Source organism: Lissotriton vulgaris, chromosome 11 (assembly GCF_964263255.1).
Source record: "Lissotriton vulgaris chromosome 11, aLisVul1.2, whole genome shotgun sequence".
Lineage (NCBI taxonomy): Eukaryota > Metazoa > Chordata > Amphibia > Caudata > Salamandridae > Lissotriton > Lissotriton vulgaris.
In genome coordinates, this window is record NC_141699.1 from 724,303,530 (window position 1) to 724,328,763 (window position 25,234).

The 25,234-nt window shown below is 48.5% G+C and overlaps 1 protein-coding gene across 2 annotated transcripts in view; it reads right to left on the reverse strand.

Moving 5' to 3' along the window:
* The window catches only part of LOC147683385 (glypican-5-like), a 1,567,690-nt gene that overhangs the window by 1,299,091 nt on the left and 243,365 nt on the right, over window positions 1-25,234 (reverse strand). The gene's annotated exons all lie outside the window — the stretch shown is intronic.

Below are 25,234 nucleotides of genomic sequence, written 5' to 3' on the forward strand. Positions count from 1 at the left end.
TTATGAGAAATGCTGTAGGCCTGAATTGCTTAAACAGTGATTTACACATATTGGTCTGGGCCGAAGAATGTTGCAAACTTGGTTGGAAGTCTATGAGAATTGGGGTTTTGGCTGCCGATGTCTGTCTGCAAGAGAAAGGGGAGATCCAATTATAATAGAATGAATAGAAGTTTGTTCTAGAGACGGACCAGACATGGAGGAGGGTTACGGAATGTATTGAGGGGTATCAGCGGGCCGGAGAAGAGTCTGAGAAGCAAGGTCGACGCTAACCACGAAGCCTCATCATGGAAAAAGCCAGAAGATACACCACGTGAGGGGCGTCTCACGAGGGGCGTCCCAAATGTTGTTATGTTTTTGCATTAGGGACAGCACCCCGGGGTGGAGTTAGAGCAGATGCCTGAGGACCCTTTAGAGAGCGGATGGGTAGGCAGAGAGGGGTCATGACTGCAGAACTATAGGTTTTCACCAAGAGCTTGAGAGTGGGTGACTTCCCTTGGGGGTCATTCACTGCTGACACCTTTTGATAGGTTGAGACCTGGTTAAGTAGGGATACCATCTAGAGCAGGGTAGGGACAGCCTAACCTGTATTTTCCTTCCGGCTGTAAATGACTGAGAGAACACAATACGTGTCTATGCTCATAGCCCTCTTGTTTTTAGAATTGGTTCTTGTAGTTTCCGTTGCTCGTCTGAGGGCTTTCAGAGAGCACTTGTATGTAGTTGGGCCTGTTTATCTTGTGAATCTCATTCTGAGATGCCTGTATCTTCAACTTATATTGACTTTATAATAAACCTTTGAAAGCTAGAAGTTGTTTGTGATCCTTTGGGCGGAGTCCTTTATTGGGTGAACTAACTTGGTAAGAGATGCACTTTCTTCCCTCAATGACAGGCAATAAAGGTTCAGTCGACCAGACCGGGGTTTAGATCAATAGTGATAAGGTATCGATCAAAATCTCGCCCTTCCACCTCTCTATTCTACTCTGCACAACTGTAGTGTAGCGACTGTTCTCTACAGTACTCTACTCTGCAACACTCTACTCTATGCCAATGTACTCTACACCACAGACTTGGAAAGGCACTCAACGCTGCTACACTACACTCTCTGCCGCTGACCTCTACACTGCTCTGCACCACTGCACTCTATGCCACTGAACTCTACTCTGCACCACTGCACTCAATGCCAGTGCACTCTACAACACTACACTCTATGTAATTCTAATCTACTCTGCACCACTGCACTCTATCCTACACCACTCCACTTTACCCAGCCTCACTTCTTTCTACTCTGAAACAATCTACTCTATGCAACTGCACTCAACGCCACTGTACACCATCCTGCACCACTCCTCTCTAGTCCCATTGAACTCTACACCACTGCAATCTATGCTCCACTCTACTCTACTCTGAACCACTCTACTCTGTACCACTCTACTCTGTACCACTCTACTCTACGCCACTCTACTCTATGCCAAGGCACTCCACATTACATTTCTCAAAACCAATGCACTCTAAGCCACTTCACTCTAGGCCACTCTACTCCACTCTATAACACTCCACTCTACTCCACTCTTTTCCATTAAACTTTACTCCACTCTGTGCCGCTCTACTCCATTCTATGAAGCTCTATGCAACTTCCTCTACACCACTCACTGCCAGTTTACTCACTCTACTCCTCTCCACTGTACTCCACTCCAGTACTCAATCTACACCACTCTATGCCACTTCACTCCATGCTACTCTATGTCACTCCACTCTGACACTCTATGCCAATCCACTCCACTACACAACTCCACTCTATGTCACTCCAATCTACTCCACTCTACACCACCCTACTCAACAACACTCTACTCCAATCTATGCAATACCCTCTATGCCACTCCACTCAGTTCTACACCATTCCACAAAACTACTCTACAACACGCTACTCTGCTCTACACCACTCAGCACTACTCCACTCTGTTAATCTCTATGCCCTTCCATTCTACACTACTCTACTCCCTTCACTACACTTCATAACACTATGCTACCCAACTCTATGCCACTCCATTTCACTTTACCTCACTCCACTCCATGTTCTCTATACCACTCCATGACTTTCTAAGCCACTCCATAACACCCCACTCTACTCCACGCCACTCTACTTCACAACACTCGATGCCACTCTCCTTTACGCCTTTAACTTTTAGTCACGATGAACAGCTGCCACGCTGGTGCACAACATGGCTAAAACATATCCGCCAGACTCATCCTCAATATCTTCTGCCACAGCCACATCACCAGCCACTTGAAATACCTCCACTGGCTCCCAGTCAACAAAAAAATCCCCTCAAGCTCATCACACACGCCAAAAAAACCCTACTCATGCACCCACCAGAAATCTTCGCTATGCCCAACTGGTCCTGGCAATCGTCCTACGTTTTCTCAAGACCACTGCTGGAGGAAGATCCTTCTCCTACCTAACAGCAAAGACCTGGTTCAAAGAACCTCTCCACCTCAGGCAATCACTGTCACTGCCTCACTTCAGGAAGGCCCTCAAGACCTGGCTCTTTGACTGAACCACAGCACCCTGTACAGACCAGCAGCTACACCCCCAGCACCTTGAGATCCTTACGGGTGAGTAGTTGCACTTTACAAAACATCGGATTGATTGACTGAATAGTTCTTGTATAGGCAAAACCTATTGGTTTTGCCAATGCTTGTTATGAAAGAAGCCTGCCCCTCTGACTCCTTAAGCATTGCGCAACAATGCTTCACCTTGAACCCTCATTATGAGGTCCATGGTGATTCTGGTGAGCCAGGAACCGTGTGTTTTCAGCCCATGGGAATTACAATGTTCACAGACCTGTTGTTGTTCATCTGGGAATGTGTTACCAGTGGAATCAGACCTGTAATTACTGATCCCTCAGTGGTTCCCTATTTCCAATTGGACCTCTGGGCACTACTCATGATCCCTGTTAACTCCATACTCCAGGAATTATAAGCTCCTGTAGTACCAGTAACTTCAGGCGGGCGGAGTTAACAGGACTTCTTAACTAGGACTTCTTAATGAATCTTGGGGCGTGATTTCAGGTAAATTCCTATTCATCCACCATATGAACCTCACTCTATGCAAATTCTAGTAAAAATTAATGCCCCATTCATTTACCTCTGGTATTTTCCTAAATCTAAATGTGACTGCAAAAAGATGCTGATCAGTCATCAATGGACGCAATGGTGTGAAAAACATCAAGGGAGATTTTCTGTTTATATAATTGACATTTCAGTCGTGAAAAAGACTTCTAACATTGGCAGTGATGAAACTAATTGGGTTCAATCACTATTTTATCAATGTAATTAATGTAAAGCTTTTTTTTGCAGTGTTTTGTGTCATGCTTACCATTAACAATTGCTGCATTGAACATTTTGCCACAGAGTGGGCAGTCTGCTTTCTATAATGCTTTTTTCAATGCGCGTAAAAATTTCCCTGAGAAAATTGTACTCTCTAGCGGCGTTATTGGAATAGCCTTACACCCTCTGTAGCTGGCTCTACCGGCCATTAAAGGCCCACTCACTTGTTAAAGGCCCTCACCTTCAGCTCGGTACTTTAACACTGGAGCGGGCCTTTAATGACCGGTAGATATAGTGACGTTTCTTGCCCAAAAAGAAACAGGCTGTGAGAGAAGACTTGGTAATGAGCTCACCAATTATGAAATAAATTAACATGGCATGGCAAGGCTTGGCCAGAGAGAGGAATTGGTAGCAGAGTATGCAGAGGTTCACCACCTTTGAGAACATGGGGCCAATTCTGAGATGATCTTCATGGGTTGGACTCAGTCATCAGTTGAGTAGTGCCATGGTTCTCACAGTTGAGGGTATATTGGTTGATATGGTCATTACTTTGAATATTCTTGCCACCCAGACCCACAGGCGTAGAACTGGAATTGTTGCAGACACTTTCTTTTTGAAGGGTGATAGATAAATATGCAGGTGAAAGAGGAGGCGGACTCTTCGAAATAATTTGTGAGCAAGCCCTTGATGGATTTGCTTTCTGGGCTGGGGGTTCTTCGCATGTGATGATGTCTGTTGGTTTGTTCTAGAGAATGTAGTAGCTTTTTTGTTAATTGTGGGCAATAATCAGTGAGTCCGGTTTTTGTGATTGGGAGAAAGTGGGGGGCAAACTCTGACAGTATTATGACTATTGGATCCATGCTTCAATGCTAAGCTGACATTGAGTAAGGGTCCATGGCAGTCTGCTTTGGGCTTTGGGAGAGTTGAGTGATGACTGCAAGGAAATTGGGGCTAGGGACTGAGGTATTAAGCTTAAGGCCACTGAGAAGAGCTGGCACAACTTGATTCTCGGTATGCCAGTTTGCCTGTTTGTGAGAGTCTAGTACTACTCAACACCTTTAGTGTGATATAAGTGATGTTATGCATTTGCAGTTGTCAGGAGCCAGTAAGGTATCAGTAGGAAGATAACTGATAAAAGTGTTTGAACTGAAGTAGGAGTTGAACTCATTGTTATGCTGGAGATGGCATGAAGGTGTTGTGAGGTAGATGAGGTTGAAACAGCACAGGGAACTACTACTGGGCATGCACAACTAAGCAGGGGGAGAAGTAAGCTATTTTGGCTAACACAGAGTAGGGAAGTTGAGTAATAGGGAGTTTGTGGGAGCAAGAGATTGAAAATGGACTCTGTGCTTGATGGGATTGTAAACAGCGCCATGATGTGCCCATGGTTTCCTTTTATTATGTAATGCCTTGCACTTGTTGTGATGAACAGCATTGGGTGATGGCCAGGTTCAGCTCATACAGTAAGCTCACAGTCTCCTGGTCTTCCATTCAAATTATAAGTGGGTTTTGAATGTCTTTAAGACTCATTTTTAAGTTGTCTGTTCCTAAATGAGATCACCTGTTATAGTTTGTTTCACACACATTCATGTTTTTTTTTGTTTTAGTGTGAAGTGCATTGCTACTCCTAAAGTGGTTGTGCAAGGAAACTCAAAATAACTCATGTGCAAATGAAAGAACATGTCTTTATGTTCAGTGGGTCCTTGGGACATCCTTCTGCTGAGGACACTGAGACTTATGGAACCGACTTTTCAATTATGCAGTGATTCCAATGAAAACGTGGTGGTCCCTGTTAAGAAAGGGGGGATCAAAAGAGATGATAAGGCAGCCACTCATGATACCATCATGAAGGGGGTAGCTGTCTCTGTGCAGGACATTTGTTTCTGTGTACTGGCTTTCTGTACTATTTCAATATGAAGGTATTCCTGAGCTGGCTGTTGAAGAATGGGATTTAAAACAGCTGAGTTTTCAAAAAATAGATTTTTTTCTCAACATCTAGCACAATGAGCAAATAATTCCTTATTTTACAGGTGATAACTAAGAAGCCTCTACTGTGGTGTGGCGGGGGAGAGTGGTGACCATAACATTGATTACAAGGCTTTGGGGCAGTGAGTGGGTATGCTCATAAGCAGGGACATAGCTACCACTGTTGCAGCAGGTGCCTCAGCACCCAGGCCAAAACCCTGAGGGGCAAATTGAACCCTAATGATTGCTGTGGTTTACTACCAGGATCCACCAGGCTCTGGTACTATTGGACCTTTCGGCGGCGTTCGACACGGTTGACTATGCCATCTTGGTCAACCGTGTCGAGCAAGCAGGTCTTAGGGGCCCTGCACTGAGCTGGATTCGCTCATTTATCACTGGCCGCACTCAATCTGTCAGATTGGGTTCTTTTACAGCCCCCACTATACCTACCACCTGTGGAGTACCTCAGGGCTCGTCATTATCACCTTTGCTTTTTAATTTATACCTACGCCCTCTTCTGTATTCTCTTAGGGAAGCGAATGTTACCATCTTCAACTATGCGGATGATTTGCAGCTCATCTTTCCTTTAAACACCAAGGACTCAGTGGAAGATTTTCAAAACACCATGTCTCACATCCTGAGTTGGATGAGCTGCAATCATTTGAAACTCAACCCAGGCAAGACTGAACTGGTCTTGCCTGGGCAGAGTGCACTTAGTTGGAACCCTAGCTTCTGGCCATCTAGCATGGGAGCCCCTCCGTCCAAGTCATCTTCAGTTAAGAGCTTGGGGATTTTTATCAGCGAGGATCTCTCCCTGAAAAGACAGGTAGGCGCAGTTGTTTCATCCTGCTTTTTTCAACTGAAGAAAATTAAGAAAGTTGCCTGCTTTTTCTCCTCGGCTGCCCTTACTCAGATTGTCATTTCTCTGGTCCTGTCTAGATTGGACTTTTCCAATAGCCTCTACCTTGGGCTCCCAGCTGGAGAGTTAAAAAGTCTCCAGTTGGTTCAAAACCAGGCAGCGAGACTTATTTTGAACCTATCTAAAAGGCAGTCTGTCAGATCAGGGCTGAAACAGCTACACTGGCTGCCCGTTGAGCAGCGAGTGGCCTTTAAAACCGGGTGCATCCTATTTAAGTCTTTACATGACTCTGGCCCTCAGTTTATTAGAGATCTATTCAATAGATATAACCCTTCCCGTAATCTCCGGTCCACTCACAAATCCCTTCTGATCATCCCCTCTTATAAGAGGACGCGCCTCGGAGGCTGCTGCTTTGACCACCTCGCAGCCACCTTTCTGGAACTCCCTTCCTCTTCAATTAAAACTGAGCGATAACATCCTGAGTTTTAGACACTCCCTTAAAACCTGGCTCTTTTCCCAAGCGTATTGCTGAGCTGCTCCATCTCTGTCTCTAACCGGTGCGTTGTGTTTCCTCTATAGCGCCATGAAGCCCCCGGGCGTGCGAGCGCTTAATAAATTCATATTAACATTAACATTAACATTAACTGAAGTAGTCAATAGGGCAGCTTTGGTGCTTGCACCGAAGCCCATGGCGTGCTTGTTACACTAGTGTTCATGAACAACTTTGAAGAGGAGTTCAGAGCCAAGGAAAGGACACCAAAAAGTTTTCTAAGTGAAATTGACCATGTCCACACAGATAGAAGCAGTCTATATCTTCTGTGATCAAGTTACGTTTACAGGCATTCCCAAATCGGGAGCTGCAATAATCTACACTCCCTCTTGTAAATGCTACTGCTATTTTCTGTGTGCCATTTTTCTCGTTGTCATATTCCTGCACATTATGGATAGGTGAAGGGCAATCAACCAATCAATCAGTGTGTGTTAAGAGCGGCTACTCTGCCGTGAGGGACATAAGGCGAAGGGAGGGGGCGGGGGGGGGGGGGACTGCAGGTCCAGATGGGCGCTGAGGTTCAGTCGAAGAGCCAGGTCTTAATATCCTTCCTGAATTGGGCAGGGTGGATGTCCAACCAAAAGGTTAGTGACCGCAGCCCCATTCCTTTCCTATGCTCATGTTACTTTTACTGGATGAGTAAACATTGTGTAATCATTGCATCGTGCCATAGAGGTTGTCCAGCTCTGCCACTTAGAACACAATGAAAATTTGAATGCAACGTTTATGAAATGCTCATTAAAAAAATCAAGAAGACACATATATGGGGAGAGGATATGGTCTTACGGCTAGGGCGGTCAACCTCAAATTTGGGGAACCTGGTTCGAGTCTCGGCAATGAGGTTTAGCATCCTGTGATTCTAGGCAAACCACTTAATCTCCCCGTGCCTAACAAAAAAATGAATGTGTCCTTGTGTAACGCAACAGGCGCTTATGTAAAGCACTCTGATACATTTGCGTCATTTTCGTGCAATTTAAAACTCTGAAAAAATTATATATATATATATATATATATATATATATATATATATATACATATATTACCTACTGGCGGTCGCCAGTAGGTAGTTATAGTTAATATTATTTTGTATAGGGAATTCGCAATATTCTATTGGGAATAACTTTGGCGCCGGTTGAGGAATCTTCCTGAAAATTTCCTCAAATTTGCCTTGCGGCGCTCCGCTCCTTCCCGAGATAAAAGGGGGGTCCCAAAACGTGTTTTCCCCATGTTAATTTCCATAGGGCGGTTGAACTCACTTTTAGCCCGAACGGCTGAATAGATTTCCACCAAACTTGGCAAAATTGTAGGGACTGGTAGCCCGATGTGTCTTTGCTATGTCTCAATATATGTGCTCCAGTGGATTTTGAGTAATTTAGGTTGAAAAAATATATATATCTATAAGCGCGCCCCGGTACGCGCACAGGGGCGCGTACCAGCGCGCTACGCGAGTTCGCGCGCGGAAAGCTGATTGGCTCTCGGGTGTCTGTCAACATTCCAAACAGTCCGGAGCGGCCGCCATCTTGTGTCTCGGTAGGATCGAGACACAAGAGGTGGCAAAAACAAAGGGGGAAATGACCAAAAGGGGGCAGGGTAGACCCCCCTGACCCCCTAGGTTTGATATGGGGGCCATAAATCGATTTGCGCGGGGGGAGCGCCCTGTACGCGCACCGGGGAGCGTACCGGGGAGCGTACCATAGGGAAAAAAGAATGAAAGAGCTTTTGAAAAATGTAGCCTTTTTTTATAAATTGGAGGTAGTTCTAAAAAGAACTGTTTTTTTCTTTTTGTTGTTTTATATTTATTTATTGTTTTTCTGAACATTTTGTATTTTTTTTGGCTTTTATGAACAATTTTATATTTTTTTTGTTATTTTTATGGGGAGAAACAAAAAGCAGGGAATTGTAAACGGCTCAACTGGAGCAAAAAAAAATCAGGAAAAAATTAAGGTTTTTTGGGGTAATTGTGGTTGTCACCAGCACGGTTGATGAGTTTTATGCTTTGCTCACCGTAGGTAATTGTTTTACCACAAAAAATACAACTGTTTTTGTATTGTCCAAACTTGGGTTGTATGTTTGGGACCATCTCCCTTGTCTCTGGACCCGATGGAGTGGGTTGCTTACTTTTGGAGGTGCTGGGTGAAGATTGGGGAGGGTTTCTGGCCAGTTCTCTCACCTCTGCCTCAGCATAGTTGTTAGGGTGCCGGCGTTGCATGTGGTGAATCATGGTGTTATTGCCAAAAGAGTACTTTTTGTTAGGGTTCCCCCTTAAAAGTTCAGTGCCACAGATTAGGCAAGTAACCCTTGGCGCATTTACTTTTTTGAGGTCCTTTGGGATTGAAAAAAACTCCCAGATAATGTGCTGCTTTGGTCTATATGGGGTATTATCTTCTGGCAGGAACCTCCTCCTCTCCTCCTCCTCTTCCTCCTCCTCCTCCTCCTACTTCTCTTCTTCATCTCCACCACTGTGGTGTTGTGGTGGTCCTCTTGGTGGTGGTGGTGGTGGTGGCTGAGATGCTCCTGCTGCTGCTGCTACTGAAACCATTTTTCAGTCCAAAAAGGTACAGAGAGGTCTATCAACAGGTCTTCTTCACTCAAAGTACAAAGTGAGAATGAGGAAAAAAGGTGGGGGCTTTCATCATTAGGAAAAAAAAACTGTCCTGAACCAATGAAAAGTGTTATTTTCAGGTCACATGACCAGGGCTTTCATCATTTGGAAACCAAAACTGTCCTGAACCAATAAAAAGTGTTATTTTTAGGTCACATGACCCGACGCGTTTACGCTACGCTCCCCAGGGCGCGCCCAGGGGCACGTCGCGTAAGCGCGTCGGATGCTTACGTTGCGCAATCGTATGCGCTCGAGTGCTTCCGGGTGCGTTTATGCCGTGCGTATCACGCGGACGCGGCTACGCGATACGTCACAATTATGTTTTCGTTCGCGGCAATAGCACTAACGGCACGCTCACCGGTACGCGCCCTGGGGCGCGCCGCAAGACTGCGCTTACTGGTGCGCTCACCGGGACGCGCACCGGGAGCGCTCCAGGGCAAAAAAAAAAAAAATAGTATTACATAAATATACAATATAGGATTCATTATAAAAAATATTACATTTCATACCTATAGAAATTTGCTGCGGCAGAGGTCCAAAACTGGCCAGAAACCCTCCCCAATCTTCACCCAGCACCTCCAAAAGAAAGCAACCCACTTCATCTGGACCAGAGACAAGCGAGATGGTCCCAAACATACAACCCCAGTTTGGGGAATACAAAATCTGTTGTATTTTTTGTGGTAAAACAATTACCTATGGTGAGCAAAGCATAAAGCTCACCAGCCGTGCTGGTGACAACCACAATTGCCCCAAAAAACCTTAATTTTTCCTGATTTTTTTTTGCTCCAGTTGAGCCTTTTACAATTCCCTGTTTTTTGTTTCTCCCCATAAAAATAACAAAATAAATATTAAATTGTTCATAAAAGCCAAAAAAAGTACAAAATGTTCAAAAAACAATAAGAAAAATATAAAACAACAAAAAGATGAAAAAAAGCAGTTATTTTTAGAACTAACTCCAATTTATAAAAAAAAAAAACATTTTTAAAAAACTCTGTCATTCTTTTTTCCCCATGGAACGCTCCCCGGTACGCTCCCCGGTGCGCGTACCGGGCGCTCCCCCCGCGCAAATCGAAAAAAATATTATTTTTTTTTTGCCCCGCGGGGCCCTTTTATGGCCCCCACATCAAACCATCAAACATAGGGGATCAGGGGGGTCTACTCTGCACCCTTTGGTCATTTCCCCCTTTGTTTTTGCCACCTCTTGTGTCTCGATCCTACCGAGACACAAGATGGCGGCCGCTCCGGACTGTTTGGAATGTTGACAGACACCCAAGAGCCAATCAGCTTTCCGCGCACGAACTCGCGTAGCGCGCTGGTTCGCGCCCCGGTGCGTGTACCGGGGCACTCTTATAGATATATATTTTTTTTCCTAAATTACTTAAAATCCACTGGAGCACATATCTTGAGACATAGCAAAGGCACATCGGGCTACCAGTCCCTACAATTTTTCCAAATTTGGTGGAAATCCATTCAGCCGTTTGGGCTAAAAGTGAGTTTGACCGCGCTATGGAAATTAACATGGGGAAAACACGTTTTGGGACCCCCCTTTTATCTCGGCCCCCGCTTGACGAATCCCCCCCCAAACTTTAAGGGAAGGAGCGGAGCGCCACCAGGCAAATTTGAGGAAATTTTCAGGCAGATTCATCAACCGGCGCCAAAGTTATTCCCAATAGAATGTTGCGAATTCCCTATTCAAAATAATCCTAACTATAACTACCTACTGGCGACCGCCAGTAGGTAATATATATTTATATATATATATGTTATGTTATGGCATGTTATGTTATGTGCTCGTCCATAAAGATGTAGTCTCTAGGTTGACCAATCGTCCGTAAATTTCACAGACCGTCCATTATTTTAGTATGATGTCCACAAGGCGTCTGTAATTTGGGGTCCCCAAATTACGGCTGCCTTACAGACATCATACTAAAATCAAATTGGGAAATTTCAGGAAGGTATGCTGTTTCCCTGTGAGAGGCCGGATGAGTTTAAAAGTTTTCACTGTGGCCTCTCCCACTTATCTTTTAAACTGAAGAGGCTACCTGCAGCGGCACCTCCCGGACCTCCCACAGACTGTGGAGTGGCCTATTGTTATTCTGAGGCTGAAGCTAATTAGCACTTATAGAATGATAATGGGCCCTATTATAGTGACAGCATGTGGTGTGCCTTCTCCTGCACCTGACTAGGGCAAGGCACTCTGCTTTTGTCTTGGCGCCATGCTGGAGAAAATAAAAATAAAAGAACTAACAGCGTTTTCACTGTACATTTCGAAGTCAGATTTCAATATACAAATAAAAAAATTCTATTTAATGTTTATTGTTACATTAGCATAAATCTTGATTGCAGAAAGGGCCTGATGTCGCTTTGCACAGCTGTGCGCATACTGAAAAACTGTGAAGTGCACGATTGTCTCAACCTTATATAAACTTATTCTGACTTGTACTTATTTTGGTTGTCTATTTATTTATTTATATATTATTGTGCAACCTCCTCTGATATGCCTGTAAAACGTATGTTTTGTACCAAATTTTTGTCCTGAATTTTGACCTTTTGTCCTGATTTTTTACACTGACCCGTCCTGAATTTGCACCCATGCCAGTTAGTCACCCTAGTAGTCTCAGATCTATGCGTTTTCATGCACTCTGTTGCCTACGACCCCAGTGCAAATGTGTGCCCACAAGAGAAACATTTCCCTGTCTGTTTGCGGTTTGCAATACTGCTGTCACTTCGCCCAGATGGACAGTGACATTTCTGCACAGTTCCCAAGACACGAGAGGCCTCGCCATGCCTGAGAAAGTGCGAGCCCCGAACACAGTGCCGCCCTTTGTAGCGCTGGGTGTCTGTGTGCTTCAGGGAAGGCCCCTCCGACAGGGGCTGTCGCCTGGGCTACTGTTGACCCCCCGAAACCCCTGTCTTTGCAAAGCAGAAACTTCACTTCCAATTTCCTCATTCACAGCTGAACAATCGGGGAAATAAATGTGTCACCACAAAGCAGGCTTTTGTCGGTCACGCCATTTCTACAACGCGACGACGGAAAAGTGTGAGAACCTAACACGTTCTCGATGAGTACCAAAAAGAAAGCAGCTCATGCATGCAGTTTACCTACGCGCAGGCGCAAAGGTAATCGAAAAACATATTTATAGCTCCCGATGTATTTGCTAAATCATAGGCCTTGCGGCAGTAATACGCCACGATGAAATGTATCAAGGGCATTTTGTGAGCCAGAAAAGACTTTCCTTTAAAAAAAAATATGGCATTTAGGAAGTCAACAGCGGAGTAGGAAGCAGCCAGAGGTCGTCTGGACCAATCAACCTTTAAATGGTTTCTCCTGAAAAAAAATAATTATATATATATATATATATATATATTTTTTTTTTTTTCAGCAGCAGCTGTCCCTTTTAGGGACACAGATTGCGTTAAAAAAAGAGACTTTTCCACTAAGGAAGGCAAACATTCTGTCCCTTGCAGGCCATGCAGCCTTTCAGCAGCCATTTATAGGGGTCAGAAACAGTGATCTGCCTGATTCAAACTCATTAGGAAGGTCATCATGTGGCCTCTTGCAAATGGACAATTTTGCGATGCATCCTCATCGTTCATATGTCAGTTCGCTAATTAATTTGCAGATAAACAGTTTGTAAGCAGGGATCAGTGCATCGGGTCTGTAGCTCTGTTCTGAGTTGATTATAACTAAGGCAATTATTAAGTAGGCCTGGGTGAAATTTTAATTATGCCAGAGGAATCCGAGTAATTTCGGTAACTATGCGATACTCTTGTGAGGTGAAATTACCAAAATTACAAGATTACGTCAACTTGAGTAATTAAGAGCAATTTGGGTCAACAAATTCTACCGCAGGAGCCCAGGAGCAAGGAACTAAGAGAGAGTGAACGGCCGCTGGCTAAGCTGTTCATGTCCTGTAGCATTTAGTGCTATTTGCATCCTCTTTGATGCAAGGGTGCATTTTGTGCTAAAAAAAATAGCGCTAAATGCTACGTTATGCTTCTTGTGTAATCACACATAATTACAAGTAATTTTGAGGCAATTACAACTAATTACACTAGACAGAATTATGCCAGTTATGCACACTCTTATTATTAAGTAGGGGTGGGCGGTAGATTCCCTCCACCAGCGGAGTTTGCAGAGTTTTGCCCACTCCCCACTCAGCACTCTACTTGGAGTGCGGAGTTTGACGAAAACTCCGGCCCCTGCCACAGAATCGGAGTTTACCCTAGCAAGAAGGACCTATCTACCGATGCGGTCTGCGTTTCCATGTTTTTGTGGGCTACCGTGTCACCCCGAGGAGATTGGTAGAGAAATTAAAGATTGACAACTGCTGCATACCACACAACAACGCTGCCCTTGGGAATCATGGCCTCATCGATAATGAGTGAGATTAACAGCCTGATTCATCAAGCCGAAATCGGCTCGCAAAGGGCAAGATTCTGAGAATCTGGCCCTTTGCGAGCGCTATTTTTGCATTTGGGATTCATCATCCCAAATGCAAAAATCGGTAATAGCGATTTCGCAATTTTGCGAGGAATTACATTTAAGGAATCTCTATTTGAGATTCCTTAAATGCAATTCATCATCCATTTAAAAATTGCGAATTCGCAATTTCGGCCCGCTATTTACCGCGAGGTCAAACCTCGTGGTAAATAGCGAAAACTAAGAAAAATGCTTTTAAAAGCATTTTTCTAAGTTGCATGTTGCACACACACATGTCCTTTGGACATGTGTGTGCGCAACACCTGTTTCAATTTGCATTTAAGGGGTGCTACAGGGTGTCCTTTGGACACCCCTGGCACCCTTAAAATCGCTATCTTATTTGCGATTAGCTAATTGCTAATCGCAAATAAGGAACTCCCCATTCATTCCTATGATCCTTTTGGCCCATAGATATGAATGGGGAGTTATTCCGTATTTGCGATTAGCAATTTGCTAATCGCAAATAAGGAATGTGTAGGAATCGCAATTCTTTTTGCGATTCCTACATGAATCCCGTTTTGCGAGTCTGTAATAGCGATTCCTTATGAATCGCTATTATAGACTCGCAAAACGGGTCTTTGATGAATGAGGCTGAAAGAGTAAAGGAGTGTCTGGTAGTGAATAATAGAGCCAATAGATGCAATCAAGACTACACATCCTTGATATTTTGGCATACTGGCAGTAGAGCTGACCGCAGGCTTCTGACCCAAAGTTTGGGCCCAGGCACTTATTTTTTTTTCAATTTAAACACTGCAATTACGAATAAATTGGATTTTTTCGACCCCTGGAGATTTTTGCAAGCAAATATTGGCAGTTTAACTGCCATTATTAACTGGGGAGAGGAGTTGGCCTAACAGCCAGGGTGATCGACCTTGAATCTGGGGAACTGGCAGGGCCGGACTGGCCATAGCGGGCACCGGGCAATCCCCCAGTGCGCCTCACAGGTGGGGGCCGGTTTTGGGACCCCGGGGGCCGTTTTTGTTACAGGCCCTGTACCAAAATCACCCGAAAACCTGACCCGGCAAAGAGCCCGGCGGCACCCTGTTAGACCTGGCACCTTGGCGTGAGTCTCCCTTCCACTTTTTGCTGATGTGCCTCCGATGTTTTGCTGGTTTTCCGATACTCAGGGCGCTGCGCCACGGCTGACCCGTGCCGCAGCGCAAGTGCTCCCTACTGTAAATTGTACATGCGATTGGTATCCATGATTGGTTCATTGGATTTACTGTTAGTCCCTAGTAAAGTGCACTAGGAGTGCCGGGGCTTGTAGATGCCAATACTGCTGGTGGGCCTGCAGCGCTGGTTGCGCCACCCACCGAAGCAGCCGTAAAGATGTGTCTGGGAACTGCGACCGCAGAACCCGCGTGCGGTCTCGTACTGTCACGCTAGCTGGGCAAGTGCACCCACTTGCCAGCCCCCGAACCTTCCCTTGACTACATATTAGTCACCCCTATGGTAGGCCTACGGGCAGGGTGCGTTGTAGGCGTAAGGTAGGACAAGCCCTGATGTGGGTGGCATGTCCTAGTAGTGACTTACAACCAAAACCGTATTTCACTATTGAAGGCTACTTGCTCCAATAGGCCAGACTGAGCTGCTGGAGTTATTACACCCTATAATCCCAGCAGGCTTAAGGAGCGTAGTAGCGCGTTGTGTTTAGTATGCCTAAACTCAGGATGATAAAATATTTCCTTCAGTAAAGTTTATTTTAGTATCCTGGGTTTGCAAATGCTACTTTTTAGAAAGTTAGCCTTTGCTTGCCTAACCATTTCAGCCCGCCTCTGCTGGTATGTGTATCTGACTGTCTGGGACGTGTGAGTGACAGGGCTGGGGGGATGACAGGTGGTGAATGCGCAGATTACACCTTAGTGGGAGGTAGGAGTGGCTCTTGACTCTGGATCTTGCTGTGCTCTGCCACCACAATGCTGGCTCCACCCTCCTGGGGAGCGTCGGATGACTCAGCCGACACCTGGCCCAGGAAGGGCGAAGCCCCATCAACAAGGTACTCTGGCTGCCCCTGTCCGCACAATGCTGGCTCCACCTCCTGTGGGGCGTCTAATGCGCCTGCCCCTCACACTGAAAGCAGAAGCCGGAGTACACCCGCCAGGGTACTCAAGGACTGAGAGTGGCTATGCAAAGGCCCCCCTGGCCTGCGAGAACAAAAGAAATGCCATATAAAAGAAGGAGCCCTGCTCCTTGAAAATTAGATCCTGTTTGGGCTACAGAAGGAACTCTGCCCGACGAGAAGGACCAGGAAGGACAAGGAAGAGTGCTGTCTCTTGCCTGTGTCTGGTGCCTTGCTGCTGAAGGAGAGGACAAAGGAAAGACTACGAAAAGACTTTTGCTTTACAAGACTTTGTGCCGAACTCTGCTTAAAGATCTCCAAGGGCTTGAAACTGAACTTGCCCCCTGACCAGCGCCCCAGGACCAGTGGGCGCTACACCCTGAAGAAAGCAACTGCGTGTGCTGCTCCTCGTGGCAGTACCGACGGAGGAATCTCCTCCAAGGCAACGACATCCACCTGACCACCGTGACCGGGGCCCAGAGCAACAGCGAAAGCAAAGTGAGGACCAGCCGCCGCTGGCCCGAACACCGTGACCGCAACTGCACCGGGAGCCCGAGAGCAAAGCGAAGGAGGACCCGTCCGGTCTGAGCTCTCGAGTTGACTGCGCAACGAGCAGCCAATCCACTTGCAAAGACGGACAGTCGCCCTGTGAGAGTCCCCTAGGTCGGTACCTTGCCCGACAGCCAGCTGTGAGCGCACAGCTGCACCGGCACTTGGCTGGGTACGTCCTGCACTTGAGGACCGTACTGCCACCTGCCGCCACCACGCAACCGCCGCCTCCAGGGTCGGAGCGGACGACGAGGAGAGGACCCTGCCGCCACAGAACACCGCTGCCCCGGATGACCCGTGAACTGCTCGGCTGAGAGCCGCACCGAACAGCGACCCCGGGAAGGCAACGCAACGTGGGACAGATCCCCTGGGAGCCGCCTGCTCCACAAGAACTTTGTTGTACTGGGCAGAAGACCCTAAAGAACTCTTATTGCTCGAACGAACTGTGGCAACTTGAACTAAGTAAACTTGGAACCGCTATTTGAAAGTCGATAACTGTATTCTTAAGCCTGCTTGAAGTCTACATAAAGATATATATTTTTACAGAATACAGTCTGGTCTCATTGTGTGGTGGGTTGGTTGTGACGGTGTAATATTGCAAGTGTTTAACCCTATGTGCCCCAAAGATTAGCCTACGACTGCTTAAGCCACACTACCTAGAGGGTAAGCAGAGGTTGTCTGGAAGGTAACCCTCAGCCCTGACGAGGAAGAGAGAGTCCCTGCTTGTCGCTAGTGTCGCCACTGCGCCAACTAGAGCCTCCCCCTTCCTACATTGGACGTAGCGGTGGGGATTTTTCGAATTTACACTTGCGGTATCTATACCTTAGCTTCCGACCATTGCACAGTGATTTCAGTCCAGTTACTTAGCCACAGACTTTGCTTTTCGCTGAAAGAAGATTCCGAGTGTGAGAACCATGCCGGGCACGAAGAGCCTGGATGGAGCGGAGTCCACGACCTCTGAGGTGTTGGAGGTGGAGTGGGACGCCGCAAAGCTGGACAAATACTCAAAGACGGAGCTGAAGTTTTTCTGTAAGAAACTCAAAGTTCTGCACGCTGGTTGCAAGAATAAGCCAGAATTCTACAAGGCCCTGAGAGCCTGGATAGAGTCCAGAAAGGCCCCGGAGGATCAAGATGCCCTCGCGGAGCAAGATGCGACTGAAGAGCAGACTGCACCTATGGATCTGGTGGATCTCGAAAGGCAAGACAGCGTGCACAGCTTTGGTAAAGGCCTGTCGCCAGAGGAACTGGCAGACAGGAAGGAAACGAGGAATCACGAAAGAAAGCTGGCAGAATTGAAAATACAACTGGAGTTGGAAACAAAAAGAATGGCGCTGGAAGAGCGAAAGCACCAAATGGATTATGAAGTGAAAATGAGGGAGATAAGTCTCAAGGAGAGAGACTTGGATTGTCCTCCCTCTGGTGGCAGCACATCGCCAGTGCAGGTAGAGTCAAGAGTGCACATCCCGAAGGACGTAGTTAAGGAGTTCTTTAAGGGGGATGACATAGGACAGTGGTTTAGGGCATACGAGGTAGCCATGTCCTCCCACCGGGTCCCTGACAAGGATTGGGGAGCGGGGTTGTGGGGAAGGTTCCTTAGCGAAGGGCGAGATACCTTGCTAGATTTGCCCGTTGAGAAACAGAGATCCTATTCCCACATGAAAGAAGCTTTAATGCGCAGGTACGGGCTTACCCCTGAAATGTATAGACAGAAGTTTAGGGGATGTACTAAGCGGCCTGGGAATACGTATGTGGAGTATGTGACTTATTTTTGCAGAGCCATGGATGGTTGGGTGAAGGGTAGCAAAGTGAATGATTTTCAAGGTCTCTTTGATTTAATTGCATGGGAGCACTTGTCTGATCACTGTTTTCCTGAGCTACGCCAACACCTGATCGATAGCAAGCTGTCCAACCCGAGGAAGCTTTCTGAGGAGGCGGACCGCTGGCTCAGCACCAGGGTCCACAAGGGTCCCGTGGGAGACTCCGCCAAGAGTGGGCAGGGTCCCCAGCAGAAGAGTGGGGGGGACAAGGGGGGAAAACAGAAAGGGTTCCAAAAAGGCCCCCAAAGTAGTTCCCAGGGGAACCAGCAGCAAGGTTCTCAGCCTCCCCCACCCCCAAAGTAGAATGGGGCCCGACAGGTAAACCTGTTCCAAAGGGGCCCTTCAATTGTTACAAATGTGGCGAGCCTGGGCACATATCCAGTGACCCCAAGTGTCGGCTGTTTGGAAAACCCGCACCCACTGGTGCTCCGCCCCGTCAAGTGACTAGTGTTCACTTAGGAGAAGAAGTGATGGTCCCGGGGGGTGGAGATCCCGTTCAGATGACCCTAGTCTCGCTAGGAGACAGTGAGATGATCCCTACGAACTACCTGCCCTCTAACACTAAGAAATATGGGCAGATGGTGATCATCAATGGCAAGGAAGCTGAGGCTCTTCGAGACACAGGAGCCAGTGTGACTGCAGTGAGGCAGCACCTGGTGTCTCAAGAGCAGGTTGTACCCCATGCCTACTGTAGGGTTATCAACGCTGATAATTCTGAGAGTCAGTGTCCGATGGCTCAAGTTCCCTTCGAGTGGGGGGGGGGGGTCTCTGGTACTCTGCAGGTCTGTGTAAGAAAAACCATGCCTGTTGACTGTTTGCTAGGGAATGACTTGGAGCACTCCCCTTGGGAAAAGGTGGAGAAAACGACTCACCTGCGGATGGTGGGTCTGCCTGACTGGGCGTGCGTGACCACCCGGTCAATGACAGCCAGTAGGGGTGATCAAGAGGTCCTGGGGCCTGAAGGAGAGGCCCAGGAACCGGCCTTAGGGAGAGGGCGCAGGGGGCGCGGGAAACCGGCCCCTGAGGTTCCCACGGTCCAGGAGGAAGCAGACCTTGAGGGGGATGCCCTGGAGCCTACAGGGGAACAGATCGCCGAACTGGGGGACCTGCCTGAGCTGACCCATTGGCAGCAAGAAGGAGGACCCTCCAGGGAGGAATTCTGCAAGGAGCAGAAAGAATGCCCCTCTCTCATGGGTATGCGGCAGCAGGCTGCAGACCAGGCCAATGGTGTTCAGGCCAAAACACATTATGTGTACTGGGAGAACGACCTCCTGTATTCAGAGCCTAAGGCTGCGGAACCTGGGTCAGCCCGTGTGCTGGTGGTACCACAGAAGTTCCGAGCCTTCCTACTGGGTCTGGCTCATGATGTGCCTTTAGCAGGACATTTGGGGATGGACAAGACCTATGACAGGCTTGTCACCCACTTTTACTGGCCCCAAATGCATAAGAGTTCAGACGCTCATTGCAGAACCTGTCCGACTTGCCAGGCAAGTGGGAAGACCGGAGGGAAGAAGAAGGCTCCCCTCCAACCCTTCCCTGTGGTCGGTACGCCATTCCAGCGAGTGGGTATTGACATTGTTGGGCCTCTGGACCCCAAGACAGCCATGGGCAATAGGTTCATCCTGGTCTTGGTGGACCATGCCACCCGGTACCCTGAAGCCATCCCTCTGAGGACAGTGACGGCCCCCGTGGTGGGACGTGCACTGATGGGAATTTTCTCACGAGTAGGATTCCCTCTAGAGGTGGTGAGCGACAGGGGGACCAACTTCATATCCAAATATATGAAGTCCCTTTGGCAAGAGTGTGGCGTAACGTATAAGTTCACCACACCTTACCATCCCCAAGGTAACGGGTTGGTTGAGAGATTCAACCGAACCCTGAAAGGCATGATCATGGGCCTGGAAGGTCCGATGAGGCATAAGTGGGACGTCCTCTTACCATGCCTGCTCTTTGCATATCGCGAGGTACCCCAGAAGTCCCTAGGGTTCAGCCCCTTTGAACTGCTGTACGGTCACCCCGTGAGAGGACCGCTGAGTTTGGTAAAGGAAGGCTGGGAGCAATCTCCCAGGAAACCTCCCCAGAATGTATATAGCTACATGCTGGCCTTCAGAAACCAAACCAGACGCTTCAGACAACTTGCCGAGGCAAATCTGGAAGCAAGCCAGGAGGAGATGAAGCGGTGGTACGACCAGAATGCCACTCTGGTCGAGCTTCAGCCTGGACAAGAGGTGTATGTCCTGGCCCCAGTGGAGCCCTGTGCCCTTCAGGATAAGTGGACAGGCCCATTCGAGGTTGTGGAGCGCAAGAGCCCAGTGACATACTTGGTGGACATGAAGACGCCCAGGAACCCTTTGAGGGTCCTACATGTCAACCGCCTCAAGCCCCACTTGCGAAGGTCCGAAGTGGGCATGTTGTTGGCAACTGATGACGGAATGGAGGAGGAGTCGGAGCCTCTCCCTGACCTCTTAGTGGCCTGTGAGAAAGACGGGTCAGTGGATGGAGTTAACCTCTCACCCACCCTGACCCCCGAACAACAGGAAGACTGCCGCCAGTTGCTGGGGCAGTTTCCAGATCTGTTCTCCCTGGTTACGAGTGTCACAGATTGGTGCGTCCATGATGTGGACACTGGAGACAGCTTACCTGTGAAGCATAAGGCTTACAGGGTGACTGACAGGGTCCGGACCTGCATCAAGGAGGAGGTCTCCAAGATGCTTGCCCTGGGGGTGATTGAGTCTTCCAGCAGTCCTTGGTCCAGCCCCGTGGTTTTGGTTCCGAAGGCTGCTGCGCCGGGAGCCACACCCGAACTCCGGTTCTGTGTGGACTACAGAGGACTCAATTCAGTCACGAGGACTGACGCGCACCCCATCCCCAGAGCTGATGAGCTCATTGATCGGCTAGGGGCTGCTCGGTTCCTCAGTACGTTTGATTTGACGTCTGGGTACTGGCAGATCGCCTTGACCGATGGGGCAAAGGAGAGGTCGGCATTCTCTACACCAGATGGGCATTTCCAGTTCCGGGTTATGCCATTTGGAATGAAGAATGCCCCTGCCACCTTTCAGAGATTGGTCAACCAGGTGTTGGCTGGGCTGGACGAGTTCAGTGCCGCCTACCTGGATGACATCGCGGTGTTCAGTGGCACCTGGCCAGAACACCTGCGACACCTCTGGGAAGTGTTGATGGCTCTGCGCAGAGCAGGCCTCACAATCAAGGCAAGCAAGTGCCAGATTGGGCAGGGTTCCGTGGTGTACTTGGGACACCAAGTTGGGAGTGGCAAGGTAGCACCCTTGCAACCCAAAATTGAGACCATCCTGGCTTGGGAACCCCCCAAGACCCAGACTGCAGTGAGAGCCTTCCTGGGGCTCACTGGGTATTACAGGAGGTTTGTCAAGGGCTATGGCATGATCGTGACCCCCTTGACAGAGCTGACTTCGAAGAAGCAGCCCAGGAATGTGATTTGGACTGACACCTGTCAGAAGGCTTTTGACACCCTGAAGACTGCCATGTGCACGGCGCCCGTGCTCCTGGCTCCTGATTTCTCCAAGGAATTCATAGTGCAAACAGACGCTTCAGAGCATGGTGTAGGGGCCGTTCTTTCACAGATGACTGAGGAGGGCTTTGACCAACCCGTAGCCTTCATAAGTAGGAGGTTACTTCCACGGGAAAGTAGGTGGAGTGCAATAGAGCGTGAAGCATTTGCTGTGGTCTGGGCACTGAAGAAGCTAAGACCCTACTTGTTTGGGTCTCACTTCCGAGTTCAGACGGACCACAGGCCCCTCAGATGGTTGATGCAAATGAGGGGTGAGAACCCGAAACTGTTGAGGTGGTCCATTTCTCTACAGAGTATGGACTTTACGGTGGAACACCGCCCTGGCACCGATCACGCCAACGCTGACGGTCTGTCCAGATTTTTCCGCCTTAGTGATGTGGAACTCCCTGGGGAAGGGTAGTTCCCCCCACATTTCAGCTGGAGGGGACACATGTTAGACCTGGCACCTTGGCGTGAGTCTCCCTTCCACTTTTTGCTGATGTGCCTCCGATGTTTTGCTGGTTTTCCGATACTCAGGGCGCTGCGCCATGGCTGACCCGTGCCGCAGCGCAAGTGCTCCCTACTGTAAATTGTACATGCGATTGGTATCCATGATTGGTTCATTGGATTTACTGTTAGTCCCTAGTAAAGTGCACTAGGAGTGCCGGGGCTTGTAGATGCCAATACTGCTGGTGGGCCTGCAGCGCTGGTTGCGCCACCCACCGAAGCAGCCGTAAAGATGTGTCTGGGAACTGCGACCGCAGAACCCGCGTGCGGTCTCGTACTGTCACGCTAGCTGGGCAAGTGCACCCACTTGCCAGCCCCCGAACCTTCCCTTGACTACATATTAGTCACCCCTATGGTAGGCCTACGGGCAGGGTGCGTTGTAGGCGTAAGGTAGGACAAGCCCTGATGTGGGTGGCATGTCCTAGTAGTGACTTACAACCAAAACCGTATTTCACTATTGAAGGCTACTTGCTCCAATAGGCCAGACTGAGCTGCTGGAGTTATTACACCCTATAATCCCAGCAGGCTCAAGGAGCGTAGTAGCGCATTGTGTTTAGTATGCCTAAACTCAGGATGATAAAATATTTCTTTCAGTAAAGTTTATTTTAGTATCCTGGGTTTGCAAATGCTACTTTTTAGAAAGTTAGCCTTTGCTTGCCTAACCATTTCAGCCCGCCTCTGCTGGTATGTGTATCTGACTGTCTGGGACGTGTGAGTGACAGGGCTGGGGGGATGACAGGTGGTGAATGCGCAGATTACACCTTAGTGGGAGGTAGGAGTGGCTCTTGACTCTGGATCTTGCTGTGCTCTGCCACCACAATGCTGGCTCCACCCTCCTGGGGAGCGTCGGATGACTCAGCCGACACCTGGCCCAGGAAGGGCGAAGCCCCATCAACAAGGTACTCTGGCTGCCCCTGTCCGCACAATGCTGGCTCCACCTCCTGTGGGGCGTCTGATGCGCCTGCCCCTCACACTGAAAGCAGAAGCCGGAGTACACCCGCCAGGGTACTCAAGGACTGAGAGTGGCTATGCAAAGGCCCCCCTGGCCTGCGAGAACAAAAGAAATGCCATATAAAAGAAGGAGCCCTGCTCCTTGAAAATTAGATCCTGTTTGGGCTACAGAAGGAACTCTGCCCGACGAGAAGGACCGGGAAGGACAAGGAAGAGTGCTGTCTCTTGCCTGTGTCTGGTGCCTTGCTGCTGAAGGAGAGGACAAAGGAAAGACTACGAAAAGACTTTTGCTTTACAAGACTTTGTGCCGAACTCTGCTTAAAGATCTCCAAGGGCTTGAAACTGAACTTGCCCCCTGACCAGAGCCCCAGGACCAGTGGGCGCTACACCCTGAAGAAAGCAACTGCGTGTGCTGCTCCTCGTGGCAGTACCGATGGAGGAATCTCCTCCAAGGCAACGACATCCACCTGACCACCGTGACCGGGGCCCAGAGCAACAGCGAAAGCAAAGTGAGGACCAGCCGCCGCTGGCCCGAACACCGTGACCGCAACTGCACCGGGAGCCCGAGAGCCAAGCGAAGGAGGACCCGTCCGGTCCGAGCTCTCGAGTTGACTGCGCAACGAGCAGCCAATCCACTTGCAAAGACGGACAGTCGCCCTGTGAGAGTCCCCTAGGTCGGTACCTTGCCCGACAGCCAGCTGTGAGCGCACAGCTGCACCGGCACTTGGCTGGGTACGTCCTGCACTTGAGGACCGTACTGCCACCTGCCGCCACCACGCAACCGCCGCCTCCAGGGTCGGAGCGGACGACGAGGAGAGGACCCTGCCGCCACAGAACACCGCTGCCCCGGATGACCCGTGAACTGCTCGGCTGAGAGCCGCACCGAACAGCGACCCCGGGAAGGCAACGCGACGTGGGACAGATCCCCTGGGAGCCGCCTGCTCCACAAGAACTTTGTTGTACTGGGCAGAAGGCCCTAAAGAACTCTTATTGCTCGAACGAACTGTGGCAACTTGAACTAAGTAAACTTGGAACCGCTATTTCAAAGTCGATAACTGTATTCTTAAGCCTGCTTGAAGTCTATATAAAGATATATATTTTTACAGAATACAGTCTGGTCTCATTGTGTGGTGGGTTGGTTGTGACGGTGTAATATTGCAAGTGTTTAACCCTATGTGCCCCAAAGATTAGCCTACGACTGCTTGAGCCACACTACCTAGAGGGTAAGCAGAGGTTGTCTGGAAGGTAACCCTCAGCCCTGACGAGGAAGAGAGAGTCCCTGCTTGTCGCTAGTGTCGCCACTGCGCCAACTAGAGCCTCCCCCTTCCTACACACCCCAATACCCCCCCCCCCCGAGTGGGGAGTGGCTGAGCACTTTGCCAGGGCCGGTTGTGGTTCCCAGTCCGGCCCTGGGAACTGGGTTCTAATCTCGGCAATGACGCTGAACGTCCTGTGATTCTGGGCAAATCACTTAATCTCCCTGTGCTTAACAAAAATGAATGTGTCCTCATGTAATGCAACTGGTGCTATCTAAATCGCTCTGATAGCCGATTCGGGTCAAGTTCGCGCTATCTAAAACTCTGTTAAAAAAAACTGAGGGAGAGGGCCTGGAAAAGTTTGGCCCATGTGGATTTTGGGTCCCCTACGCACCAAAATCCAAATTATTCACTTTTTAAATGGGGAAACTGGTCTTTGTTGTGATTTATCACAGGGTATTGTTATTTACCAGGTACGATACATAATGAATAGATAATGAGTTACTTATAGTCGGGGCCTAAGTCTTTCCCGGAAAGTTCAAAAGATTTACATGTTGGAATTCATTTCTTTATGGTTTTTGCTAATAACAGCACATAATGGTTTGAATGGTGATGTTTCCGTACTAATGATATTACAAAAAGCATTTGATTTGAGGTTATGTTAAAATAGCGCCTCATAGCCCCCGCAAGATGCTGATGGTGTTTCAGTGGACGTGGACACACTACTCCTTGCGATTGGGACCATGAGTGAGAGCTCATTGGGATGACTACAGACTTTAATTCTTT